Source organism: Lathyrus oleraceus, chromosome 4, assembly GCF_024323335.1.
Source record: "Lathyrus oleraceus cultivar Zhongwan6 chromosome 4, CAAS_Psat_ZW6_1.0, whole genome shotgun sequence".
Taxonomy (NCBI): domain Eukaryota; kingdom Viridiplantae; phylum Streptophyta; class Magnoliopsida; order Fabales; family Fabaceae; genus Lathyrus; species Lathyrus oleraceus.
The window spans coordinates 120,579,314-120,588,205 of NC_066582.1; the positions used below are offsets into that span (position 1 = coordinate 120,579,314).

Genomic DNA, 8,892 nt, shown 5'->3' on the forward strand with positions numbered 1-8,892 from the left:
GTGAGTTTGATGCCATTGTCCATCTATAAAAAATTGGGCCTTGGCACCGTTTATGACACTAGGATGACCGTTCAGTTTGCCGATCGCTCAGTTAGGCGACCATATGGAATTGTGGAAGATGTTCTGGTAAAGATAGACAAATTTGTGTTTCCAGTTGACTTTGTCATTCTTGAGATGCCTGAAGATGAGGAGATCCCTCTTATATTGGGCAAACCTTTTTTAGAGATAGGACGGTGCATAATAATTAAATGGTTATTGGCTAGGCTGGGGAAAATAGCATTGCAGGTGGGTTTGGCTGGCACAATTTGTTTGGATGTTTGTAAAGGTTTGTTTTAGGCTCATGAACTTGGTTGCTTTTGTGTTGAATGCAGGTCAGGTTTTTGTGCAATATTCATGGCTTGTTGGAGGTTCATGACTTGGTTGGTTTTGTAGGTTTTAATGACCTGAACAATGATAGCTTGCACTTGAAGAAATCACAAGCAAACATTAACCTTGGTGACGAATCAACACAAGATAGGATAGGATTAAGTCTTAGGGTGGTCAAGGAAAAAGGGTAAGTTGACTTTGGTCAAAGTTGACCGAAAAGTCAATTGTTGACCAAAGTCAACACTTGGTCAAAGTTGTCAGAATTTGTATTTTTCCGTGTAATGGACATTTTATGGATGGTAATGGATGAATTTAGGGTATTAGGGATTTGGGTTGACTTTGGTCAAAGTTGACTGAAAAGTCAACTGTTGACCAAAGTCAACATTTGGTCAAAAGTTGCCAAGACTTGTAATTTCTTATGTAATGATAAATGTGATGGTTTATATATGGATATTTGGATGTTAAGTGGTTCTCAAGTTGTTTTCATTTTACAATGGATTTTGTATTTGTAGGTGCTTGAATTGTAATGAACATGGTCATGACTTGTAAATGGAATGTTTCATGAACAAGGCTACTACCTAATGAAACAAGGTTAAGACTTAATTATGAATCAAATAACAACTACCTCTTGGATTATGATACAATGGGCTTTGGTAGTTTGGGGAGACAAAACCATCCATGAACTAAACACCCAAACATTGACTAAGATGAATTGGGTTTAAGACTAATGACCAGGTGAAAATGAACCAAGAGTAGACCTTGTGCTAGAGGTGATCAGACGGGATGACAAAGAATGGAGCAAGCTATGGAAGCCATGGGACTTGAGCCAAGATAATAAGGACAAAGATCAAGGTGATGCCAACCAGTCAGTGGGTGAGAGGTGGATGGAGTTAGGTTTTGGGTGTCTCCAAGTGGAAAGTCAAGCCACAAAGTCCATCAAGACCATTCCCTCCTTGATTAGGGTTTCCATGAGGCTTACCCCTCAAGCAAGTCCTTTGAACCAAACCATGTGCTTCAACAATAAGGATTCCAATGTATGAGCCCTCGTTAGGGTTTTGATGGCCAAGACAAGGCCTATTGAAGCTCCAAAGGATCCCATTGTCATATCATCAAGAGCCAGGGTTTTGAAGACCCCTGAGGATTGCTTGGGTAACCCCTTGTTGAATCCATACCTCCACCATCAAGAAATCAAGATTTCACTTCCCCTATGCTTTGCTGAAAATCCAAATCACACTTTGCAAACCCTAGCTCCACAAGCCAAGAATTTGAATATATGGTGATCCCTTAATGGAATGAATGATGCATATGCATGGGTTATTAATGTACGCAACTGGCCCCCAAATCAAGTGGTTGAGTAATAAACTATGAAAAAAGAGGGCAAATTTTGGGGTACAATAGTTGGCCATATTTAATCTTCTTGAACCTCAATACATGAATTGCGGAAGCTTTTCAGCTATTCGAGGTGGAAGAGGATCAAATACTGACGTATCCAAAAATTTGCTTTAACAGGTGGTTGGAGTTGTCACCGGCTTTTGATGTTTACGTGGGGTATTGATCGGTCACCATTTCCATTGAATTCCCACCGTTAATCCGACATATTTTCATCACTTTGGTAAGATTTATGTTTGTTTTTAGTTGCTTCGGAGTCATTTATCATGTTTTGTTGGTTTGGTATCGCATTGCATTCGATTACAAGTTTATGTCAAAAAAAGATCTCGTTTATGCTTCGTTTGGTAGTGTCATTGTTACAGGCCATTGCACAGGTTTAAAAGCAATAATGGTGAAGTTATGAATACTCAGAAAGGCAAAAATATGAAGAAACAGCAGGTCAACACGGGCACCCGTGTGCCACAACACTGCCCGTGTTGTTGATCAGGCAGAGCAAAATGGGAGAAGAAAAACAGAGATCAACACGGGCACCCGTGTGGTGACACACGGCCGTGTTGTTTAAAACAATGCATTAACACGGGCACCCGTGTGGAGGAACACGACCCGTGTTGTTGCCTATGTAGCTTGTGTTGAAAATAATTATCATGGAGAGCAACACGGGCACCCGTGTGGTGACACACGGCCGTGTTGTTGGGCGCAGCTTGAAAACCTAAACTTTTGCTTTGTGAACCTATTCTGCTCATTAAGGGTAGTTTGGACCTTTTGCTCGGAGGAGATTCATCTGAAGCTATTAGAAGGCTTGGAAGGGAAAGGAGAAAACACTTTTTTGGACGTACGAAAGAAAACACAGCACAAGAGAGATAGCTATTCCGGAGGATTCGAAGACGGCGAGATTCAAGGGCTTCGACCATTGAAGATCAAAATCTCCTAGTTCTTTGTAATGTTTAATCTCAATACTATGCTTTCTTTGAATACTATGAGAGGTTAAACCCCATATGTTAGGGGGGTGGTCCTAATTTGATCGTATGTTATGAATTTGAACAAATGATTTCCTTATTGCTATGTTACTTATTTCAATTCAATTGTGTGATGTTATTATGCTTTTGTATCAGACAAATACAAATTGATCTATGACTATCAATAACAGGATTGTGATTGTTAGGGTTTTCACACAATTAGGTTTATGATTGCATCATCTAGGACTAGTAACTTTTGTAAACCACCGCAAACCTTGATATTATTTATGATTAAAACCAATGATTAATTGAATGGACATTTGAGTAAGAATTGGTAGTTTAATAGTTTCTTCCTTAAGGACTTAAGGAAGAACATTCTGAGGTTAGGTAATTGAATGTTTCATATGTATTAAGGAAATCTTGACTGAATTCATAACTGGTTAAATCAACCACTTCCCCTAGCATATTTTATATTAATCAATTATATTTTACTGTCTGTTGTGTTTATTGTTAGAATTCCAAAACAACCAAACCATTATCTTTTTGTTCTGATAGAATCAAAGTAAAATAAGTATTACCTACACAATCCTTGAGATCGATACTTAGAGATAAAACTCCTTATTACTACATCGGTAAAAATAGTACACTTGCTATTTTTCCGATCAAGTATCATGGTTGAGAATATGATATGCGCAGTGTATGATGTATGCTTTTCTTTCATTATGCATGCATGCATGCTTGTTTGTTTAGTTGTATGTCATTCGTGGGGATATGAGTCTTTATTATGATGGGGACTCTGACTCGTCATTGAAGATTGGAAGGTGATCACTATGGAATCCAGGTATTGTCAACACTGCTGTCAAGGAATCGCATCCCTCTCTTTTGCTTGGAGCTATTCCCCAACAGAGTCGTCATCTGTCGCATCTCGAAAAATATGATTCCTCGCGATGGTCGCGGAAAAAATTAATGTTCGAACAGAGTCTCCACCGAACTTTATTTATCCCAACAAAGGAATAGGAAAATATCGATAAAACCTTTAGGAAATGAAATAATGGTCATCACAACCATATCCGGGTTCGGGAGTGGATTACGTAAGGGGAAGGTATTAGCACCCCTTACGTCCGTTGTACTCAACGGGGACCTTTTAGCTCTAATGTGTGTTTCGAGTGTTAATTTATGTTTGTTTGTTATCTTTGGGTTATAAAATATTAGAAATTGAAATGGATGGGAACCTCAGAAAAGGAAAGGGGAGGTTTTTTATTAGTGTGCTCGTGAAGATACAGCAATCTCCTGCCTACGTATCCTTATGGTGCAATAAGGAAGTCAGAGCATTCGTAGTTCGAGGAACTACGGTTGGTTGGTGTTTTTTAGTGAACATATGTTTAGGTCGCATTCTAAAGGCTAAACGTTGGCTTGTCTACTCTCGGCGGAGGCTTAAGCGCTAGTTTGTTGTGCGCATTAGAAAGGATTAAACAATGTTCTTTCTGAAAAGAGTTTTGGTCACACGAGGGTGACGAGTTGAGTCATTGTGTTGAATGTTTTGTTTGGTTTCGATCGCACGAGGGCGAGAAAAGATAGATTGGTTGTGTTGAGATTTTTTTTGTTGGATGAAGATTACTCGGATGGTCGAGTAAGACAACTCGTATCCTAATAGTCGGGAAAGGGAATAGAAGACTCTAGACCGCTTTCTGTTTCATCTGAGTAATTATGAAAAGGATTGGATAATAATTAAGGTGTTTTGAATGGATGACGATTACTCGGATAATCGAGTAAGACAACTCGTATCCTAATAAATGGAAAAAGGAATAGAAGACTCTAAACCGCTTTCTATTTCATCTGAATATTTATGAAAAGGATTGGATAATAATTAAGGTGTTTTGAATGGATGACGATTACTCGGATAATCGAGTAAGACAACTCGTATCCTAATAATCGGGAAAAGGAATAGAAGACTCTAGACCGCTTTCTGTTTCATCTGAATATTTATGAAAAGGATTGGATAATAATTAAGGTGTTTTGAATGGATGACGATTACTCAGATAATCGAGTAAGACAACTCGTATCCTAATAATCGGGAAAAGGAATAGAAGACTCTAGACCGCTTTCTGTTTCATCTGAATATTTATGAAAATAAGGTTGTATATGGTTGACGTATTTTAGAATAAACGACAAGTACTCGAATGGCTGAGTAAGACAACTCATATCCAAGCATTTGAGAAGAGGAAATGAAGAGTCAAGACCATCTCCCTTTTCGTATAGTCTATTGTGAAAATGATTTGACTTACGGTATAAGGTTTTAATCGGGTGACAAGAATTCGAGCAATATGGTGTGCGCCAATCGTTAGGATACTTGAGAAATAGCGAAGCGAACGCTTCCTACATTCTTTTTCATCCCAAGATTTAATTAAGAAAAAAATTGAATTTCAAATTGTCATATTTGTATCTTAAAAACTGTATATATATAAAAAAAATGTATATTCAAATAATTATAAAAATAATAAATAAATATAAAGAACCGAAGACTTGAATTTTTTATATAAAAAAAAAAAGTGAAGTCACATAATGGCTATTAAGGAGAAAAAAAAAATTAAAAAAAATGTAAGACCCATTTTTAATTTAATTTAATGTCATACTGTTAGTAATTAATTATTATTATTATATAAATTTGAAGTAAAAGAAAACTAAGTGAATTAGCTAATCATCCATAATGTAAGCTACGTAAATATTATAGAACATTTTCCACAATCATCCATAATGTAGCTAATCATCCATAATGTAAGCTACATACATATTATATAACATTTTCCACATTGCAACGTCAAAACATGATCAGAGCTACAAATTTTGCAAGTTTTTTACACTTTTAATCTTAATAGTCATTCCACTTGGAGTACTAATTATTCTCCATAATAAAATTAATAAATAAACATATAACCACAAGTCACAGAAGAAATCAATGAAACAAATTTTGAAATTATTCATAGCTACATATTCACTAGGAAGTTATCTGATCGTCATATCTCTGCACAAAAAATGCCAAGTAAAAAAGAATAAATTAATAGTTTATTGCAGCGACACTCAAGTATATTTACAAAACATCATAACAAAATCTAGAAGATGATTCAAACCAAATAACAATAATAAAACACATTAGACTAAAAAAGCATGCTTTCAAACTACAAATCACAGCAGCAGCAGGTGATCAATACACGCAATACAACAAAATATAATCTAACCGAAAAAATTCATAACGTAATGAACAGATCAACACAGAAAAAACTTCGACAAGTTTAAATTATTACCAACAGGAATGAGAATACCTACTGCTTTTGAGGTGTGACGTAATTTGAACTGAAAACGGATCGGATTGAAAATGAAATAAGGACCTTGCGGTTGTGTTAAATATTGTCATTACCGTCGTGAAATGTTATTGCAAAGACGAGTTTGAAAATGTTGATGTTGTTGTCGTTCAAATCAGAGCAGCCAGTTATTGTTGTCATTGATGGTCACTGCTCTAGTCGGAACCGGTGCGATTGAGTCGGCGGTGGTGGTGACGTTGGCGATGCCGTGGCCAGATCTGAAGCGGGTTTGGAAATATTGCTGCTAATGTTGGAAATGTTGGCAGAACTCGCCAGGACTAGAAACTCGTCAGAACAACTAACAATCATGAGTTTTGGTGGAGGTTTGGAGAATGATAAAGCTGAGCATGGAACAAATCTGCAGCAACCTGCAACGTGTCATGAACGCGGTGGAGTTGTCGCCGGAATTGACGGTGAAGTTTTATGGTCGGAGGAAGGGTGACGCGGATGGATCCTCGGAAGATGATGGGGATAGTGGTAGCTTTAAAAAGTAATGGAGAGTTGTTGTTGTGGGCAGCGCCTAGGTTGAGGGAAGAAGAAGTTCAGTGGGTTTTGGAGTGGTGGTGTCACTGCTCCTGGAAGAAGAGGAACAGAGTTTCCTTTTAAAGTTTTTTTCGTTTTTCTCTTGGGCCAGTGGTGTATATGAGTGAACTCTCCTTTTTCACTTTTTATTTATTTTTTTAGTGAAGAGAGAGTCATGAGTATCTCCTCCTTTCTTTTTGTTTTCCTTTTTTGTATATTTTTAGAGAGAGTAACGTGTGAGAGAGAGGAAGAGTGAGGGAGAGAGGAAACGTGAGGAGAGAGTGCAAACTGTCAAAAAAAGTAGGAATTCAATGCTATTATTATTAAATCTCACACAATTACCATTATTATTAAAAGAAATAATCTTATTAAAAATTCCTAATAAATATTTTGATTTAAATAAATTCTAATTATTTTAGTTGAATAATTAACCTAACAAAAATAGCGATCGATTATAAATAAAAGTCGGATATAAATTTGCTCGGAAAATCAAATTGGACACACTAAAATGATCAGCACAAAATATATTTATTGAAAAAAATACAGCGTTTCTTCAAATTCTGAAATAAATCTGAAAAAATACAAGGTTTCTTCACATCGGTTAAAAGGCTCAGACGGATTAAAATGCAGCCGAAACAATCGCTGAAAAATATAACGGGCACACCAGTTTAAACTACATGAACCGTAGGTTAATAATACTGACGTCTGCAATTTTAAATTTGAAACTTTTTACCCGCTGATTCTTGCACGTTCTTGAGAATAGATTTAACCAAGTTGTCTGTATTTTCAATAAATTTACCCTGACTGATATTTTAGGTACTATTTATGATGAAATGCATGTTATGCTGTACAACTGATGCAAATTGAAATAAAAATCGAATTTATGAAATTTTTAAAATGCCCGGACAAAATTGGGGTATGACAGCTGCCCCTATTTCATTATCTTGAACTAGAAGGTAAGAATGACAATAGTCTTCGTACATTCGTAGTGGAAGGTAATTAAATACGAAAAGACCCAAATTTTGTCCTTGGAAATGGAAGGAAGAAAATATAGGAAGAAAATGCAGTGAGAAATAGTGAGAGACGTTATCCTAAAGTAAAATGGAACAGCCAAGACTTTCTGGGAGTCGTCAGAACAGTATCTTGGACGTCATAGTCGAGATATGTTAGTAATGGAATGACATCCCTAGCTAAATCTCAAGATTTTTCAGGACGCTAGAGCAGTATAAAGAAAATCTGGCATGAGACTCTTCATATTGATGAAGCAGCATCTCAACAGTAAAAGTGAGATTCTTTGTATCGAGTCGAAACAGCATCTTATATGATAGAATTAAGATGTTCCAGTAAGGGAAAGATACCTTAATTGAATCTAAGACTCTCCGAGGATATTAGAGCAGTATCTCTAAAAAAATATGAAATGAGACTTTTCATATTGATGAAGCAGTATCTCAAACAGTAAAAATGAAATTCTCTGTATCGAGTCGAAGCAGCATCTTATATGATAGAATTAAGATATTCCAACAAGGGAAAGGTACCTTAATTGAATCTAAGACTCTCCGAGGATACTTAGAGCAGTACCTCTAAAAAATTTGAAATGAGACTCTTCATATTGATGAAGCAGTATCTCAAACAGTAAAAATGAGATTCTCTGTATCAAGTCGAAACAGCATCTTATATGATAGAATTAAGATATTCCGAACAAGGGGAATGATACCTTAGTTGAATCTAAGACTCTCCGAGGATATTAGAGCAGTATCTCTAAAAGAATATGAAATGAGACTCTTCATATTGATGAAGCAGTATCTCAAACAGTAAAAATGAGATTCTTTGTATCGAGTCAAAGCAGCATCTTATATGATAGAATTAAGATATTCCAAACAAGGGAATGATACCTTAATTGAATCTAAGACTCTCCGAGGATACTTATAGCAGTATCTCTAAAAAATCAAATGAGGTTCTTCAAATTGATGAAGCAGTATCTCAAACAGAGAAATGAGATTCTTCAGATAAATGAAGCAGTATCTCGAATATTCGTCTGTTGGGGGAATTTTAAGAAAATACTCCTTTTGAGGGAGATTTACTGGAAATGTTCTGCAGGGAAAAAGCTCATAAGAGAATTTTTAGGGTAACCTCTGCTTGGGGAGCGATGATTGTAAAGAAAATTGTTGGGAATATCATTATTAATCGTAAAGTCGGAAAAATGATTTACTGAGATATAATCCCACGAGCATATGCAAGGTAATAACTTCATTCGGAATGAGGAATGTCCAAGATATACATGAATGACCTTGGATCCTGAC

The 8,892-nt window shown here is 36.3% G+C and overlaps 1 long non-coding RNA gene across 1 annotated transcript; it reads right to left on the reverse strand.

Moving 5' to 3' along the window:
* Positions 1-5,482: 5,482 nt before the first annotated feature.
* Positions 5,483-6,867, reverse strand: LOC127073944 (uncharacterized). Its single transcript, XR_007785897.1, has 2 exons — positions 6,036-6,867; positions 5,483-5,733 (listed from the first exon to the last, which is right to left on the reverse strand). It is a non-coding gene; the product is annotated as an uncharacterized LOC127073944 (long non-coding RNA).
* Positions 6,868-8,892: the final 2,025 nt, after the last annotated feature.